The 20356-nt window shown below is 41.4% G+C and overlaps 1 protein-coding gene and 1 pseudogene across 1 annotated transcript in view; both read left to right on the top strand.

Moving 5' to 3' along the window:
* The first annotated feature begins 69 nt into the window (after positions 1 to 69).
* C7H8orf89 (chromosome 7 C8orf89 homolog) overlaps positions 70 to 20356 on the top strand; it is a 52746-nt gene continuing 32459 nt past the window's right edge. The window contains exon 1 of the mRNA XM_063726692.1: positions 70 to 5175. The gene's annotated coding sequence lies outside the window, so the exon portion shown is untranslated. The remainder of the gene's footprint in view (positions 5176 to 20356) is intronic.
* LOC129061047 (peroxiredoxin-like 2A) lies at positions 10004 to 14025 on the top strand (annotated as a pseudogene).

Raw genomic sequence — 20356 nt, 5'->3', positions numbered from 1 at the left:
ACTGTGGCAAGTCTGGTGTGTGATAAAATTAAGCCAAATCAGCAGCCCATTTCGTGCAAAATCAGGGTTGAGTCTGTGTGAAAGACATCTTTTGGGTTTTTAAAAGGCTTTTCTCTACAAAAGATTTTAATTTTTTGGTTTTTAACTGTGCTGAGTGATTCAAAATGGGTTTATTCTAAGCCTGTTTCACAAGCATTTGTACGTGATTTGTAGGTAAGGTAATCCAACTTTGGTTTATGGAAAAAATTGAATTTAGTTGCTAAAATTTATTTCTCTGGCCTTCGCTTGTTTATAAACCGCCACGTAAATGTGTTGTTTTCCTTTTGCATTCCATTTTTGTGTTCTTGTTTTGCATCTTTTGCCATACTTATGTGAGTTACTACTAATTGTTACATACTGTGGGTATTATGAAGGAAGGCATGAAATTTGTGCCCAGGGATGCAAATTATTTCAGGGCATCTGGTGAAATTAATGGGCAAAAACTTGAAAGGTTTTTATGTAAATAACATTTCTTTATACTTAATGTATTGTTTCACCTAGACTAGTGAACAATGTAGAGTGTAACATGAAGTACATAGAATGAGAGTAAATTTTTGTGGTCCTCATTTAGTTGTGTCAAAGGTCTGACGCACTGTGAAACAGCTCCCTTAGTAATTATTTTGGTACTTCTGCTCCACAGTCATTTATTGCTTTTTAATATTCGAAAGTTGCTAGACAAATAGAATTTCTTTGATTTCTTTGTTCCTGGTTTTGGGACCTATTTCTCTGGATTAGTAAGTTTGTTTAGGGTCTGAATTTCGGAGAGAAATCAAGATGATAGTTTATAAAAATCATTTTACATATTTATGATTGTATCAGTGTTTTGCTAGATATTTTTTGTCTTAGCAGTTGGGTCAATATTTTGAAATAGTATATGGATATCTAGGCAGAGCCAAAGAGTTTATTTTTTAATTTTTCTTTGTAAAGATGAGGTCCACACCAGCTTGTGTTCCCCAGCATGTTATTGAACTCCTGGCCTCAAACAATCCTACTGCTCAGCCCCCTGAATAGTTGGGATTACAGGCATGACCCACTGCCTCCAGAGGGTTTTTAAGTTATAAATTCAGTTTTGTTTTACTGCTTTGGTAGATAGTACAGTTCCCAGTGTTCGCACATCCAGTGTTGTGAAGGGTAGTTGTGCCTCAGAAGGTGTTGGAGCCTGTTTGGCTTCCAGGTTTTAGAGGAATAGTGAGGGCCATCAGTGACCTCTGCAGGGTCAGAATTAAGACTAATTATGGAATGAAGTTGTACAGATGGCATATTGCTTACTTAATCTAGGTGCAGGTTGGGTGGGTGCATGAAATGTGGGAAGTCTTCATTGGGATAGGAATAAGCACTTTATATACAGAGTGATACTAAGCAAAGGTTTTTTTAAAAAAATATTAATGGTCTTTATTTTTTAGAGCAGTTTTCATTTCACAGTAAAACTGAGTGGAAAGTAGAGAGGGTTCCCGTATACCCAGTGTCCACAGGTACAACCTCCTCTGTTGACTCCCCACCACCACAGTGGTACATTTGTTACAGTCAATCAACCTGTGTTGACACATTATCACCCAAAGTAGTAAAACTGTTTCAGCTGGTCAGGGAGGGATGCGATTGTTGTAGGAATACCTCAAATGAAGTAGGCAAAGTATTGACTATATAGCCTGTGCAGACACATATTGTAAGTGTGGCCTGGGGCCAGGGAGGATGGGGAAATGTGGGAGGGGTTGCAGAGAACCTGGATTCCCACACAGAACTGAGAGTAAAGTGGGATAACCAATCTGGTTTTATAAGAGGATTGTGAGGAACAATAATAGGTATGAAAATGTTTGTGAGCTGGTGGAACCTATTCAAATGCAGATTAACACCTGATTAGGAAACTCACCTTTTATAAATGTCATTGCTTTCAAGGGATCCTACTCTGGAAGGCCTAACCAACCTTAGGGGTCTGGGCACCCAGTAGGTTCTCCTACAAGATTTCACCTCATGTATGTTTATTTCCTGTTTATCCTCCTAAGGTCCGGCTTTTTCTAGTGGATGGTCCCTTAGCTATCTCAGTTTTTATAAAATTGTCTTGGACTCACTGGCCTTTAACCAGTGTTAACCTAGTTAGTAACTTCTTTGAAGGTTCATTTGTGGTTGGCTGGATTAGGAGTGTTGGCTTCGGAGCCAGACTGCTTGGGTTCATATCTAGTTAGCTTGGGCCAATAAATAATCTCTGTCTCAGTTTCCATGTCAGCAAAATGGAGATAATTGTGCCTAATTTCATAGGATTTTAATGAAGATTAAATGTTACAGGTCATGTAAAATGCTTAGAGCAGCGCCTAGCTCGAAAGTGCTCAATGCCACTGTGCAGTATAGCTTCAGCACTTAATGAGGGCACACAACAGTGAATTACGGAAAATAGCCTCTGCTTTCAGGTGTCTGTCTGATGGGAAGACAGGCAACAGATACAGTGAAATGAGTGCCCTGGGGATGTATAGGATGTGATAGAGCCTCTTGAGGGTGTCTGGTGTCTTTGTGGGCCCACCTCCATGGGAAGATTGACAGCTTTCTGCTCCCATTGTTTTTCCTTAGAGATTTGGTGTCAAAGAGCCAAAACATTTCCTCTCATGTGCCTCCCTTCTGTTAGGTAGTAAACTTTAAGGCCAGGCCTTTTAATTTCTGCCCATTTGCTGACATGTAGTAGGCACTCAGTGTTAAGTGAATGTATTAGTTTTCTTTTGCTGCTGTAACAAATGACCATAAACTTCAGTGAATTTATTGTTTTAACTTTTCTGGAGGTCAGAAATCTAAAATGGGCTTCACAGCCAAATCAAGGGGTCAGCAGGCCTGTGTTCCTTCTGAAGACTCCTTTTCTTTGCCTTTTCCAGTTCTGGGAGCCCCTTGCTTTTCCTGGCTCGTGGCATCTCTGCTTCCATCGTCTTTGATCTTCCTCCTGCCTCCCTCTTAATATAAAAACTTTTGTGATTACATTGGGGTACTTGAATAATTGAGGATAATCTCCCCATCTCAAAATCCTTAATTCAAGCACACATCTACAAAGTCCCTTTTGTTGCTACATAAGGTAACACATTTACAGGTCCCTGTAATTAGGGCATGGAAATTGGGAGGCCCATTATTTGATATTTTCTGGCTCTCCAGCTATATTCTTTGTTCCTCAAAGTGACTTCAGCCTCCAGGTCTGGGTACTTGGCTTTTTCATTCTGGAAAAAGGTCTTTTCTGACACACATCTTCATATATCACCTTTTTTCATAGCATTAATTACTATCTGAAACTGTCGACTTGCTTTTCCCAGCCATTCTCCAATGTAAGGTTTGAGTCTTAGCTTTCTCTATTCTGGCATTTAGAACAATGCCTGGTGCATTGTAGGCACTTCACTTTTTTAAGGGAATCTAACCTCATCAGGAAAATAGATATTTAAAATCTTGAGACTTCAATTACTGGCATATTGTAGTCGTTGAGTATTTGGTGATGGGGGATGACAGGAGGAATGGGGTAGAGTGTGGATTTATGGATATATATCTATCTATATATAGTTTACTTTGGAGGACTCAAATTGCATTTTGTAGGAATAATGATTTGTAATAGTAGAAAACCATGTTAGGAGAGTACAGGAGATGTTTCATGCTGTGAAGATTTGGCAAGTTCCACGGAAGAGGTAGAGTTTGGTCACCTGGTGATAGGAACAGTTTGAGAAATGGCATGGAGTTTGGGAAGTGTCACGTAGGGGTGTGATAGCAAAACTAAACAGGAGACCATTTAATAAACATTTGATCACTTGCTGAGTGCCAGTGTATCACTTGATCCACGTAATCCTAGGTTAGCGTTTCTCCACTTTGATTGCAACCCCAGAACTAAATTCTTAATTGGTTTTGGGATGAGCCCTAAGCTTTTTTCTAATTAAGTACTCCACGTGATTTTTAATATGCAGCCTAGTCCTCTTGTTAGGTTCCCTCACCCAGGATCACATAACTAAGTAGTAGGGCCAGTGTTACGATTCCAGGCCTAATTTGAGTGTTAAAAAAATAACCAAATGACCTAGGAGAGGTTAGTGTAGAGCTTAATAAGAATGGAGAAAGTGTGTTGAGAGCAGTTTCAGGAGTTTTTGTGGGATCTGAAACCTTATTACCAGGGATAAGCTTGCAGCTCTAGTGGGGAGTCAAGTCATGAAGGCAGAGGCTTTATATGATAACACAATCTGGCAAGAGTACAGATGCTAAGATCCCCACTGTGCAAGACAGGGTGCTAGGTGTCCAAGCCAGAGAGGGCACACACACCTAACCTTTTATAAAGGAACCAAAACAAAGGGGTCAGAACATGGAATTTGGGTGGACTCGTGAGGGAACTCGTCCTTGTCATTTACCTAAAATTGGGCTAGTCAGGTATTAAGTGGCTAATAATTTGAAAGGTACAGCTCATCAGTACTCTGGACAGCCTGGTTATTTTGAACCTGAAAAATAAGTCTTTGATACAAGCTGATGTGCAAACAACCCAGAAAATTGAATTACACCAAGCTTGTCCAACTGCCCTCTCCTTGCCCTATACATGCTTCCTGGTGCTGTTTGCCATTGGGCCCCCTCACCTTGTGTCACCACTGACCAGTGTTCACCCAGTTTTGATTCAGCTCACTCCCCCACATTACCCCCCATGCCCGGCAGCAGTGACCTGAAGGCAGAGGTACTAGTGCTGGTCGAGGAGTCCCGGTGGCCTCCGCTGCCCAAGCTGTCCAAGCACCCGTCATGGCCCTGAACCCTAGCACTGGGCCCCTTGCCCTATGGAACTGAGGCCCGAGGCCCCGGGCGCCTAGCAACTGGTTCGTGTAGGACAGGCAGAGCTGCAGCCTCGGGAGACGCCGGCCGGGCCTGGTACAGCGTCGCCGGGCTGCTGGCCGCGGGGCATGCTCACCCCAGGAGCGGAGAATGTGGGAGCTTGCGGCCACCTGCATCACCTGTCCCGCCCCGCCGCCGTGGCCAGCCCCGCAACAAGACCGGACTGGGCCGGGGGCTGAGGTGGGCACCGAGCTGCCGCTGGCTCCCACACTGCCCGCTGTGCCCGCTGCCCCAGCCACCCCTGCTGCCGGAGCCTCCTACCTGGGCCGCAACGGCCAGGATCGCAAAGAAATCCCTCCCCTCGGTGCAGCTGCGGGCACAGTGAGTGCAGGCGGCTGGCCCGTCTCAGGACGAGCCCTGGCCAAGGAGCGGGAGGCCCAGGGGACTTGCCAGGTCAGGGCTGGATGGGAGGTCGGGTCCGGAGGTCATCTAGTCCCACTCCCTCCCACGAAGGGGACACTAAGGCTCAGAGAGGCACGTGGGTCACTCCGAGGATGCTCTAGATGCACTTTATGATGGGAGCTGGCAGAAACATCTGGGCATGGGGACCTGAGGAATGCTACTAGATGGGGTCGGGGGATGAGATTGAGGGAAGCGGGTCTGCCTGCCGTATCTGTATATTCTTTCTGCACCCCTTACTTCTGGTAAGTAAGTACTTATATCTATCCGTTAAGTGGACACACCCGTACAGATTGACCCTCCCAGGCTTAAACTGGAGTGGGGGGGGGAACGTGTTGACTTTTCTTCCCTTGTGTCTCCCTTCTCCCGCGCTTGCACCCAGCCATGCAGTGGGACATGGAAGACCAACCCAGTTAGATTGTTATAACCCTGTTTCTCTTGCCGATTTTACTTTGAACCATTTCTGATTTACCTATAATTTGTGTGTGTGTTACTTTTCTCACCAGGAGTTAAAAATACCGGAAATTATTTGTGTAACATAGGTAGTCTTTTCTATTGTACTGGTCATTTTCCCATACAACGTTTTTGGGGTCATAGACATCATAAAAACTGGAGTCTCCAGACAAATGCAAACAATTTTGTGAGCACTTTTAGGGTATTATAATCCCTAAAGCACAAGAATTCTTGCTCCTCTTTATTGACTTGTTATGTACATTGTTAACAAGTTAAAATCTCTTGTTACAATGATGTTTCTTCAGAAATACTCTGACATTTGCTTTTTTAAGTTCTTCCTTACATTTTTCAAATTACATTATAATGTATTAGTATTTATTGAAACAGTACAGAAGTATATGGAGTTAGAAAGGAGAGGTCTATACCTTTCTTTACTTTTTAATCCTTGTTAGAATTCATTTGATGTTCATTCTTCCTTCTTTTTTCCTTTGTTTTTTGGTCATAATGGAATCATACCATGAATTATTTTGAGAAATGTCTTTTTTCACTTATGATGGAGAGGGCCAGGCGTGGTGGCACACGCCTGTAATCCCAGCACTTTGAGAGGCCGAGGCGGGCAGATCACAAGGTCAGGAGTTTTGAGACCAGCCTGACCAACATGGTGAAACCCTGTCTCCACTAAAAATACAAAAATTAACTGGACATGGTGGCGTGCACCTGTAATCCCAGCTACTCAGGAGGCTGAGGCAGGAGAATCGCTTGAAACCGGGAAGTGGAGGTTGCAGTGAGCCAAGATGGTGCCACTGCACTCCAGCCTGAGTGACAAGAGTGAGACTCCGTCTCAAAAAAAAAAAAAAAAAAGAAAAGATGGAGAATACCATTCATATCAGTTTACTTAGGTCTGCACTGAGTATTTCATAGTACAGTTGTGTATCAGTTTATGTGACCATTCCTCATTGGGATTGGTTTCAATTTTTCCCTGTTACAAACAATGCACAATAGACATTCTTTTTTTTTTTTAAGACAGTTTCGTTCTTGTTGCCCAGGCTGGTGTGCCATGGTGCGGTCCTGGCTCACTGCAACCTCCGCCTCCAGGTTCAAGCAGTTCTCCTGCCTCAGCCTCCCGAGTAGCTGGGATTACAGGCATGTGCCACCACGCTCGAGTAATTTTTTTGTATTTTTAATAGAGATGGGGTTTCACCATGTTAGCCAGGGTGATCTCGAACTCCTGACGTCAGGTGATCTGCCTGCCTTGGGCTCCCAAACTGCTGGGATTACAGGTATGAGCCACCATGCCCAGCCACAATAGACATTCTTACACATGGGAACAGTTCTACAGAATAAATTCCTTGAAGCAGAAGTGCTAAGTCAGATGTAGGCACATTAAAAAATTTTGATAGAATCTTGCCTTTAAGAATCTTGAATGATTTATCTTTTTATCAACAGACTGTATTGAGCAAAATCTGTATTTATTATTCTTTAAAAGAAGAGAATAGCTTCCACTTAGTGTTTATAACATGTCAGGTACTGTGCTGAACACTTCACATGCATTTTAAAATTTAATCCTCACCTTATGAGAGTCAGAGGCAGAATTATTTTCTTCATGACCCTGTGGTTCTGTAGCTCTTGAGGGGCACATTTAAGATTAGAATCCAAGTTCATTTTGCTTCAGTGCCTGGGTTCTTTGCAGGGTCTGAATCCCTGCTCAGTCATTGACTGGAATCTGTGTTTCACTGGGTGACTTAAGGATTAAATTGGATTGTGTATTTGCTGTTACAGTAATGTTACTAATAATTCCCTTCTCCAGTAACTTGCACAACTGGACATGGTCCAATGCTTCCTATGATGCTGGTTCCCCTGAACTGTCTGCCTCTCCATTCCTTCTCTGCCTTTTCTTCTTCCTGCCTTGCATATATTTTAAGGAAGTTTCTGGCTTTTCTTCTTTCTCTGAAATCTCCTTTGCCAACTTTATTACAGTCTCTGGCCTTATTTCTCACGTGTAAATAGATAACTCTTAACATGTGCATCTTCAAACCTGTGCACCTCAATTCATACTGCATAGATCCAGATTATATATCTCCATTGGATGTCCTGTACTCACTTTTTTCTAAAACAGAACTCCTTGTTGCCCTCCACTTCCAGACTAGCATGTCCTCTTTGAATTTAATTCATGGTTCCATAATTCTCTGTCACCTCAATTCCCAGCCTCAGTCAGCTTTGACTCCTTTTTCTCTGCCAAATCTCCCAAATTCAATAATCAATCTTGCATTCTCACTGTGATCACTCTAATTACTCTGGACTATTATGGTTGCCTTGTAATTTCTCTTTTGGGCTCCAGTCTCTGCCATATTAATTTTTCTAAAGCATAGCTGTGAGTAGAAACCATACCTCTGTTCAGAATATATACCATATGTCTGTTCTGTGGTTCCATATTACTCAAGAAAATATAGACCACTTTGTCCAGCATTCAGATTTGTCTGTAATCTCATCCAATTTATCATTTCATTATTTCTCACACTGCCTTTATCTGAACCCCTCCCTCCAGGCAATCCAGAGTACTTACATTACATTCTCTGTGATATCTTTCCCATCTATATCTTTTCCTGGAATGCCTCTACCTACATTTCTGCCGTCTAAATCTTATTTAAATGCCATTTTCTAATTTCTTTAAAGTCTTTTTTTGAATCTCCCCCTGAAAGTAATATCTCCCTCCTTTTAACTCTTCTACTACTTTATATATCTCTTAAGGATTTAATTTATATACACTGCTTTGTATTATAGTTGTATAAGTGGCTACTGTTTTTTCTTCTGGACTGGAAATTCTGTGCAGGCAGAATCTCTCTAGTTATTTTTGTGTTTTTTGTGCACGTGACACATTTATGTGTATATCATACATGCTTAATGGATATATTTAAGTGAGTTACTACATTATTTGAGAATAAAAAGTCACATGTATTAGCCTATTGCTAGCTGTAGTGACAAACAGATCCCAACATTTTCTTGATTTAACATAGAAAAGTTATTTCTTGCTCACATAACAATTTCAAGGTAGGTGCTCCTGGTCAGCAAGCGGCTTGCTTTCACTTGGTAGAAGGACCCAGACTCTCCCATTCGTCAGCACTTCACTCTTGTCTAAATCCAGTCAGCAGAAAGGCAAGGAGGAAGTATGGAGAAAGCGTACTTGCTTAGCTTCTTAGAAGCTTCTTGCAGTGTTACACATTACATTCGCTCACATTCCAGTCACAGGGAGGCAGCCACTTCCTAGAACAAACGCTATTCTCTGGAGGAGGAGCCAGGATTTTAGTGGACAAACAACCTTCTCTCCCACAGTTAATTTCTACTTGTGAAAACCTTTGGGACTTAGCTTGAACATCACTTGCTCAAAAAGCAAAAAAACAAACAAACAAAAAAAAACCCTCCTACTTCTCCAGTCTGGTTAAGGTCAGCAAAAGTTCTGTTGTGCCATAGAATTTGAATGTAGCTTTATCGTAATGAACTATTACTCCTCCCCACTCCCTCCCATAGACTGTATGCTTTATCTTTAATCATTGTTGTATTACAACTCCTAGCACAATGCATGACATGAATAAATAAATATCTTTCTCAGTGAATCTATAACTCATCTTTCTTTATGTTCACTTGGTAATTATTTTGGTTCAAACAACCCTAAAATTAAAGATCATTTTGCCACCTGCTCTTTGACATTTAAGTTATTTTCATTCTCTTTTCTGTTATAAGAAATACAGGAATTGATATTCATGTATCAATGATTATTTCTTTTTCTTTTTGTAGAGACAGGGTCTCACTATTTTGCCCAGGCTGGTCTCAAACTCCTGGGCTCAAGAGATCCTTCTGTCTCTGCCTTCTAAAATGCTAGGATGACAGGTGTGAGCCACCACACCTGGCCAGTGATTATTTCTTTAGGATAAATTCCCAGAAGTAGAATTGCTGGGTCAAAAATATATACAATTATAAGGACATGTATATTACTAGATTATTTGCTGGAAATATTACACCAATATATACTCCCACTGAAACCTTATTCCTTGCACTCCATCTTACCCTATAAATAGTAAAGAAAAAAATCCCTGCCATTTTGATTGGTGAAAGTAGCTCATTATATTATCTGCCTTTTATTTGAGTACTAGAGAGAATGAATTTTTTATTGACTGTATTTTCTCTGCAACAAGTTACCTGGTCTTTAATAAATGCACTCTCAGTAGGATTATTTTTCTTTTCTTTTTTGATTTTAAGATTTATATATATATATATATATATATATATATATATATATATATATATATAAAAAAAAAATAAATTACTGGCCAGGAGTGGTGGCGCATGCCTGTAACCCCAGAACTTTAGGAGGACAAGGTGAGTGGATTACCTGAGGTCAGGAGTTCGAGACCAGCCTGGCCAACATGGTGAAACCCCATCTCTACTAAAAACGTAAACAAATTTTAGCTGGCCTGGGGCCATGTGCCTGTAATCTCAGCTACTCAGGAGGCAGAGGCAGGAGAACTGCTTGAACCTGGGAGGCGGTAGTTGCAGTGAGCCGAGATCGTGCCACTGTACTCCAGCCTGGGCAACAGAGTGAGACTCTGTTTAAAAATAAATAAATAAATAAATAATTCAGTTCTTTATGTCATTATTTAAAAAGCTATTCTGGGAACTTCTGGGCAATGTGGCAGACTGAACTGGCATGGAAGGTTCCCCATTTTGCTTCAATATATTTCAAATGCTGAGTAAAAGATAATTTATGGAAATGTGGCTAAGCTAGGAACAAAGAAAAGGAAATCCCCAGGTGCCTGAAATGAAGGAATGTTCACAGAGAAAGCCACCGTTGAGCCATCTGCTGAAAGCTGGGAGTCACAAAGAAGTACTGTTCAGTTACTATGGCTTCATAACAAATTTCTCCAAAACTTAGTGGTATAAAACAACCATTTATTGTGCTCATGGATTCTGTGGGTCAGGAATTCGGACAGTGCACAGCAGGGACAGCTTGGCTCTGCTTCAGGATGTCTGGAGCCTCAGCTGGAAGATTTGAAGGCTCAGGACGGGAATCTCCTGAAGGTTTATTCACTCACATGTCTGGTGGTTGATGCTGGCTCTTGACTGAGACCTTAGCTGTAGATGTCAGCTGTAATCTTTATATGTGGCCTCTCCATGTCACCTGGCTTCCTCACAAAATGGTGGCTGGATTTCAAAGGTAAGTGTCCTGAGAGCCAAGTGGAAGTCATATCACTTTTATGACCTAGCTTTGGAAATCACATAGTGTGGTTTCTACTGTTTTTTTGTTTGGCTGAGGAAGTTGGTTTCAGGGAAAGAAACATCTCACCTCTTGATGGAGGAGAGGAGGAACATCACAGTGAAGGAAGAGCATGTGGGACTGCATATGCATTAGTACACCTATCTTTGAAAAATAAAATCTACCACAAGAACCCTTTGACCCTAAGATGATAACTAGAAAAACATCCCCTTATTGACCTGAGGAGGCTAGTAGGAAGCTTGCCATCTACTTGAGCTATGGTAAGAAAAGAGTCAGCTGCTAGAGATTAGAGATTAATGGTCCATACTAGCTCAAGTCTGGGGTCTGAATTCATATTACTACATGGTCAGGACCACAGTCCAAGAAATTGACATTTTAGCTGGTCTGGTACCTCTGACACCCAGGGCCAGGCAAAGATCAATGGAAAACCTCTCTGTATAGCAAAGTTCCCATAATTCAAGGAATCCTTGACTTATGTAGATATCGATGTCTCTATAGATGAGTTTGCAAAGATTACAGAATATGTAAGGAAATTAACTGCAAGGAAGCAGATTTGGCAGATGCTGCAAACAGGAGAGTCGTACCCTAAAACTAAATAGAATGGCATAGAAAAAAATTTAAATTTTTCATATTCAAGAAGGTGAAGGAATGGAAACCATAAGACAAGAACAAGACCATATGAAGAAGAGCAGAAGGACTGGGAAAATGTCCTGTAATACTTAGAACAGGTTGGTACAACAAAGAATTGTCCTTTTAATTAACAGGGTAACTAAAATGAGGATTAAAAAGGGGGAAAAAAAGAATGAAAAAAAGAGTTGTCCTACCTAAGATGCTTGGGTTAAGACTCTCAGTATAGAAAGTAGGGGGAGTTATGGATCACTAAAATGAGTATAGTTAAAGATAGTCACTGAACACACTCATTAACTCACTTTCTTCTAAAATTCTATTGAAATGATAGGAAAGGGTTTAAAAATTTTTTTAATAGCATGGATTTATAAGGACTTAGAGAATAATAGAATCAACAAAATTTGGAAGTTGGAATCAACAGTACTGGGCTTCTCAACAATAAGAATCAAAACATGTAGACTATGGAATAGTCCTTTCAACATTTTTGGAAAAATAATTTATAATCTGAGATTCTGTTCTCATCCCAAGTTATCAATAAGTATGGGGGGTGAAATGTAGAAAATTTTCAGACACACAGTGTCTTAAAAAATTTTACTTCCAGGGGCCTGCCCCTGGGACCCTTGGGGCCAGGTGGTTTGGCCCCTCAGCGCCCGGGCGTCAGGGTAGGAGAAGGCTAGCAGAAGGGAGGCACTTGTGGTGGTTTTTAAAAAGAAAATAATGAGGATTTATTTTGAAAAGCATTGTGAAGGAGTCAGCTTGAATAGTCTTGAATGCTCCTGCTTAGGCCCAGCCTTGGAGAATGAGAATTTGGATTCTGACTGCAAACCCTGACTCCTTACCATAATCATTCATCAGAAAACTCTCCATTTTGTATACAAATAACGTTTTAGGGGTAATCATTGTTTTAGAAATGAGAAAGAATTATACATCGTATTATGGCACTTTTTGTAAGCATCTATTCAGAGGTTTCTGAATCTGGCATTTGAGAGTAGGGCTGGGCCAGAACCAGGCAGACACACACCCCAAGGAGCAGAGCTGAGAGTTGGAGACTGAGGCAGAAATGTCTTTCCTCCAGGACCCAAGTTTCCTCACCATGGGCATGTGGTCCCTCGGTGCAGGAGCCCTGGGGGCTGCTGCCTTGGCATTGCTGCTGGCCAACACAAGACATGTTTCTGTCAGCCCCAGAAAGCGGCACTGGAGTACCTGGAGGATAGATACCTGAAAATGCTGGAGAAGGAACCAAGGACTTTGAAAGCAAAGGAGCTATGGGAAAAGAAAATGGAGCTGTGATTATGGCTGTGCGGAGGCCAGGCTGTTTCCTCTGTTGAGAGGAAGCTGCGGATCTGTCCTCCCTGAAACCCATGTGGATGAGCTGGGTGTCCCCCTCTATGCAGTGGTAAAGGAGCACATCAGGACTGAAGTGAAGGATTTCCAGCCTTATTTTAAAAGAGAAACCTTCCTGGATGAAAAGAAAAAGTTCTATGGTCCACAAAGGCAGAAGATGATGTTTATGGGATTTATCTGTCTGGGAGTGTGGTACTTCTTCTGAGCCTGGAACGGAGGCTTCTCTGGAAACCTGGAAGGAGAAGGCTTCATCCTCAGGGAAATTTTCGTGGTGGCATCAGGAAACCAGGGGATTCTTCTCGAGCACCGAGAAAAAGAATTTGGAGACTACTTTGTCTGGTTCTGGAAGCTGCTGAGATGATCAAACCACAGACTTTGGCCTCAGAGAAAAAATGATCGTGTGAAACTGCCCAGCTCAGGGATAACCAGGGGCATTCATCTGCGTTCATTGGATGTGTTGCTTCCACTTGTGTCCCTAAGGAGTGAGAAACCCATTTATACTCTATTCTCAGTATGGATTATTAGTGTATTTTAATATTCTGTTTAGGCCCAGTAAGGCAAAATAGCCCCAACTGACAAAAATCTAAAAAACTAATGAGGATTACTAAGCTAAAACCTGGAAGATTTGAGGCTTAAAATTGACTGCCGGGACGGGCGCGGTGGCTCATGCCTGTAATCCCAGCACTTTGGGAGGCCGAGTTGGGCAGGTCACTTGAGGTCAGGAGTTCAAGACAAGCCTGGGTTACATGGCAAAACTCTGTCTCTACTAAAAATACAAAAATCAGCCGGGCGTGGTGGCGTGCACCTGTACTCCCAGCTATTCAGGAGGCTGAGGCAGGAGAATCACTTGAACCTGGGAGGTGGAGGTTGCAGTGAGCCAAGATCACGCCACTGCACTCCAGCCTGGATGACTGAGACTCCCTCTCAACAACAACAACAAAAAATGACTGCTGTGCCTCATTACAAATGTATATGGTGTTTGGGTGCTGTTGTTTGAAATTATTTTTCTTTTCAGGTCTTCAAAAATCTAAGAAAAGTTGATGGTTGACTTGAAGATTACAGAATTTAAGGTTTTTTGGCTTGTGTGTTTTCTACTAATAATTTGTTATATAATAATAATTTCATAATAGAATTGACATGCTCTGGGATAGTTTGACAAAGGTAAATTATAAAGCAAAATATCTTGTTTCATTGTCTTCCATTCTAACCTCAAAGATTTGTTTCTCTAGAATAAATAACCATCTCTGGCTTTAATAAAAGTATGCCTTAGAAGGCTGGGTGTGGTGGCTTAATCCTGTAATCTCAGCACTTTGGGAGGGTGATGCGAGTGGATCACCTGAGGTCAGGCGTTCAAGAATAGGCTGGCCAACATGATGAAACCCTGTCTCTACTAAAAATACAAAAAATTAGCAGGGCGTGGTGGCATGCGCCTGTGATCCCAGCTACTTGGGAGGCTGAGGCAGGAGAATCGCTTGAACCTGGGAGGTGGAGGTTGCAGTGAGCCAAGATTGCACCACTGCACCCCAGCCTGGGTGACAAAGCAAGACTCTGTCTCAAAAAAAAAAAAAAAAAAAAGCATCAGAAATCACCTGTATGTACAAGCTTTTCTGATACAACTAATAATAAAAATATATTTACCATAAAAAAATTTTACTTCCTATGAACCCTTTCTCAGGAAGCTTCATAAAACAAGGGAGCAAACAAAAACCAAACAAAAATAAGCTTATATTTACACATAAATGCATACATAATTTTTAGAAATTAAGGCAATGTGATAATGGCTCAGGGGTAGTTAATAAGACCAGAGAAACAGTATCAAAATCAGACTCAAATATTAAGGGATCTTGGCTTTATCTTTTTGTCTTAGAGTAGGAAAGAGGATTTCTTCAATATGATATTATAGAAAAAGAAATAGACAAATTTGACTATATCAAAATTTAAAGTTTCTGATAAACTAAAAGACATAAACAGGTTAAAAATAAACTAATAGTGGGAGAGATATTTGCAACATATATAACATATAAAGAATTAGTACTCACAAAATATAGAGCACTACAAATAAGAATAAAACAAAACCCTGTACAAAAATGGGGAAAGCACAGAAATAGGCATTTCACAGAAGAGGAAACCTAAGTGGCAAATAAACACTTTTAGGGAAGTAAAAATTAATAAGGTACCATTTAACATCCAAAGATTAGCAAAAATTAAAATAGCTTAACTGGCAGGGTACAGTGGCTCATGCCTGTAATTCCAGCACTTTGGGAGGCTGAGGTGGATTGATCACTTGAGGTCAGGAGTTTGAGACCAGCCTGGCCAACATGGTGAAAACCTGTCTGTACTAAAAACACAAAATATTAGCCAGGTGTGGTGGGGCACGTCTGTAATTCCAGCTACTCGGGAGGCTGAGACAGGAGAGTTGCCTGAACCTGGGAGCCAGAGGTTGCAGTGAGCTGAGATCAAGCCACTGCATTCCAGCCTGGGTGACAGCAAGACTATGTCTCAAAAAAAAAAAAAAAAAAAAAAAAAAAGAACTATTACAAGTGTACATAAGAATGTGGGTAAACAAAAATTATGGGAATACAGGTAGAGATAACCACTTATTCAGTATAAATTAAGATTAGTACATGGAGAATAATCTATTAGTAGTAAGTAAAGTTAAATATCTGCACATCTTACAAACCAGTGAATCCAGTTTTAGGTATATTGCCCTGCAGAAACACACATGTGTATTAGGAGTGATATACAAAGATATTAACTGTCATATTGTTTGTAATATTAGAAAATTCTAAACAATTCACCTGACCAGCTGTAGGAAGATGGATCATTACATATTCATATAATCGATATGATATAGACAGCAGCTAAAATGAATAAACTAAATCTATATGTACACTCAGTCTCATGTGACTCAATCTCAATGACTCAATCTCGAGTGAAAAAAAGTTGCAGAAGATATGTGTAACTTGTTTATGTAAAACTAATAAAATATCAGACAACTCAGTATCTTTTCTCCTATACCTACGTGCAGTTAAAGTATAAAAGCAGACTTCAAGGATTCACACCAAATTTATGAGAGTGGTTGCTTTCTGGAAAAGGAGCATGATAGGGGGATGGAAAAATATTTGCTGTCTTTCCCTTAAAAACATAGGAAGCAAACATGCAAATTCTTAAATTTTGCTAATATTTAAGCAATATTAGCATATATTTAGCATAATGTTAGGGTGATAGGGAAACAAGTGTTACATTTCTCTCTGTACCAATGCATTTTTTAAAACAAACAAAAGATAACCTAAAAAAGATGAAATTGCCAGGCGCGGTGGCTCACGCCTGTAATCCCAGCACTTTGGGAGGCCGAGGTGGGTGGATCACGAGGTCAGGAGATCGAGATCATCCTGGCTAACACAGTGAAACCCCATCTCCACTAAAAATACAAAAAATTAGCTGGGCGTGGTGGCGGGCGCCTGTAGTGTCAGCTACTCGGGAGGCTGAGGCAGGAGAATGGTGTGAACTTGGGAGGCGGAGCTTGCAGTGAGCCAAGATTGCACCACTGCGCTCCAGCCTGGGCGACAGAGCAAGATTCCATCTCAAAAAAAAAAAAAAGATGAAATATGGTCTGCTGTATACTAAATAGCATTATAGTGTCAGGTAAGCACCTCTCTCCCCCCACCCAAAAAAAGTCCTTCGGACAAGCAATATAATATAAAAGAGAAAATAGTTAACAGTTATCTCAAGGTGGTAAAAAAAATTAGATGAACGTTTCAGAAAAGCATAATTTGGATGATATATCATTACAAAATACAACATTTTGACCTTTTAATGGTATTTCTTAGTTCTATTTAGTAGTTTTAAGAGTCATAAAATATACTTAACTAAGAAATAAAATAATTAGAATACATTCCATATAGTTACCAGAGTTAAGCAAGATAAACAGTTGGATATTAAGACCATCTTATGTATCAATCTCCCATTTAAATTTTGAAGTTTGAAGTATCTTTCAGAAAAAAAAAAAAAAAAAACTGGCATCACCAACAAAAAAGCATCACAAGTTCTCACTCTGGGCGCAGACTTCACGTGGAACTGACAGCCTGGGCCCCAGGCTTCAGGCTTCACTGGGAACCGCCTCTTTCCACCTAGGAGCCTGACTCCTGCCGCCATCAACCTGCCGTCTATGGTGCCCATGGCGCCCAGGCTATTCATGCAGAGGGATTCCTGCAGGGCCAAACTGAGCTGCCCTCAGCCCCACCTTGGCCTCCCTCATGTGCTCGTCAGTGACCACAGTCTGGAGAGGGCCAAGGTGGCAGGCGGCTGGCATGTTAGTGTCTCCCTGAGCGAGCACACGCCCAGCCAGGTTGTGACAGTGCCGGGGCTCGGCCATAACTTTGCTCTAAAATCAGAGTGGGCACTGGGAGCTGGGAGAGGCCAGGCAGGGGAAGCAAGCACTTTCAAGCCTAAAGGGGCAAGTGGTTTCCGGGGCCCTGAGAGTGCAGGGATGCCCAGATCTGCAGCCATGGCTGGGCGGCTGCAGCTGTGCCCAGGAACATGGGGCTTCTGCCCTGCCACTCAGAAAGGGGCATGGCTTCTGCCTGTTCCTGGTTCCCACTGGCTCCATGGAGCATGCAGCCCTGGCTGCACCTCCCTCACTGCAACTGGCATCATGGCAGTGACCACTCCAGGCCGGTTGCTGCTGCCATCAGAAGTTTTGAACAAAATTCTGAAAAGTTTCGAGGCTCCTAATTTCTCTGATTTTACTTGCCTTTTTCCTTGGCATTATAGGAGAGAGATTAAGGGCATCATCTTTGCAGTTGGGAAGGTAGCCTGCGTTAGATTTCCATTTCAATTAGTAGCTATGGGATTTTGTTATCTAAACCCCAGGTTTCTCAATGTAAAATAGAGATGATAATAATAATAGTGCCATCCTCCAACATAGGCTCAATATTAACACTTTACAAGAATTAAGCAGCCATAAAAAATGATGAGTTCATGTCTTTTGTAGGGACATGGATGAAGCTGGAAACCATCATTCTCAGCCAACTATCACAAGGACAAAAAACCAAACACCACATGTTCTCACTCATAGGTGGGAATTGAACAATGAGAACACTTGGACACAGGAAGGGGAACATCACACACCAGGGCCTATCGTGGGGTGGGGGGAGGGGGGAGGGATAGCATTAGGAGATATACCTAATGTAAATGATGAGTTAATGGGTGCAGCACACCAACATGGCACATGTATACATGTGTAATAAATGTGCACGTTGTGCACATGTACCCTAGAACTTAAAGTATAATAAAAAATATATATATATTTAAAAAAAAGAATTAAGTGGGCTGATATAATGTACATGTCATAGTGCTTGGTACGGTGAATGTTCAAGGAATGTTAGATTTTTTTTATTATGATTACAATAATAAGTATATTAAGCCCTGATTAGGTCCTTTCACAAATGGGCATAGAAATGGACAATTTTTCTGAGTTAACTGGTCAAAGGTGGGAGAGAGGAGAAAGGGAAAAGGAACTTAGAAAATGTTTCTGAATCTGCAAGAAAGATATACTTCTCTCATTAGGAATTAATTGAATTGCCAGTGGTAAAGGGGGAAAAGGTAGAGATCTAAGTTTGTAGTTTCACCCTGAAAGGAAAGAGGAAGAGGCATTGAGTCAAGATATACATCCCCTACCCCAGCCATTAGTCAATTCTTGGCCTATAATAATAATCATGATGATTATGATAATAATTGCAGCTATCATTTGTTTCTGTGCATAAGAAGGATCCCTTACTGTGGTCTGAAATGAAGATTCTTGCTTGAGAATTAAAGCAGTGTACTAGGTTATATGGTTTGGCTCTGTGTCCCCATCCAAATCTCATCTTGAATTGTTCTCCCATAATTCCCACATGTTGTGGGAGGGACCTGGTGGGAGATAATTGAATCATGGGGGTGGTTTCCCCCATGCTGTTCTCGTGGTTGTGAATAAGTCTCACGAGGTCTCATGGTTTGATAAGGGGAAAGCTGTTTCACTTGGTTCTATTCTCTCTCTTGCTGCCACCATACGAGATGTGCCTTTCACCTTCTGCCATGATTGTGAGGCCTCTCCAGCCACATGGAATTGTAAGCCCAATAATCCTCTTTCTTGTGTAAATTGCACAGTCTCGGGTATGTCTTTACCAGCAGCATGAAAATGGACTAATACACTACGCATTTAGTTAGGTGCTATCTTAGTACATTTAGTGTTGCTATAAAAGAATACCTGAGGCTGGGTAATTTATAAAGGAAAGTGATTTATTTCACTCATGTTTCTGCAAGCTGTACAAGAAGTGTGGCTCTGGCATCTGGTTGGCTTCTGGCAAGGGCTTTTGTGTTGCATAAAAAAAATGGCAGAGAAAGTCTAAGGGGAAGTGGGCACGTGCAAAGAGGGACCTAACCCAAGGGGCATCCTGGCTTTATCACAACTCCCTCTCCTGAGACGTAATCCATTTCCCCAGAACCAATCCAATCTCATGAGAGTGAGAACTCACTCACTGCCAGGAGAAGAGGCACCCAGCCATTCATGAGAGATCCACCCATGACCCAGAAACCTCCCACTAGGCCTCACCTCCCAACACCACCACACTGGGGGTAAAAGTCAGCATGAGATTTGGGGAGGAAACAAACCATATTCAAGCTACAGCAGGTGTTTTCCTTAAGTTACTTTTAAACTTCACAATGACTCTGTAAGGCAGAGTGTGCTAGTTCCCAAGATTGGGAGACTGAGGCATAGACAGGTTGACATGAAAATAAATGGCTGCCTTATCCAGGAAGGGGTAGCAGGAATGGGGGATTGGCAAAGGGCTTTGAGGTGGCATGGTTGGGGATGCATATATCACTCACCATTGCATCTATATACATTCATCTCTTCATTTCTTGATTCACAGGCTGTGAAGTTTTATTTCACAGAACTTTATTTAGGGAAAGCTTAAATGTAACTTTTCCTATAGGTTGAATATTTAGACACAAATAAGCAATTAATTGCTTTCAGATTTTGGAAGTGGGAAATACTTTTGTTCAGATAAGCACTTTGCAAGTGCTTTTCCTAATTTTTCTGAATGCTGCTTATTTTGTTAATATTTATTTATTTATTTATTTATAAGATTAGAGACCAGGTCTCCCTGTGTTTGCCAGGCTGGTCTCGAACTCCTGGGCTCAAGGGATCTGCCTGCCCTGGCCTCCTAAAGTGCTGGGATTACAGGTGTAAGCCACCATGTCTGGACTATTTTTTTAATTTTGTTAGAGCTTCATTTTAATATTTCTTCTTTGGTTGTGTTCCTTCGGCTATCTCCCCTCCTTCCTGAGAGATAATTTGATAAAAGTAATAGTTTTTGTTTTGTTTTGTTTCGTTTTCTGTTGTATAACATTTGATGCAAACCATTTAAC

The sequence above is a fragment of the Pongo abelii genome, chromosome 7 (genome assembly GCF_028885655.2).
Source record: "Pongo abelii isolate AG06213 chromosome 7, NHGRI_mPonAbe1-v2.0_pri, whole genome shotgun sequence".
NCBI classification, from domain to species: domain Eukaryota; kingdom Metazoa; phylum Chordata; class Mammalia; order Primates; family Hominidae; genus Pongo; species Pongo abelii.
The sequence above is the reverse complement of the archived record's forward strand: the minus strand, read 5'-3'. Positions and strand labels throughout refer to the sequence as shown.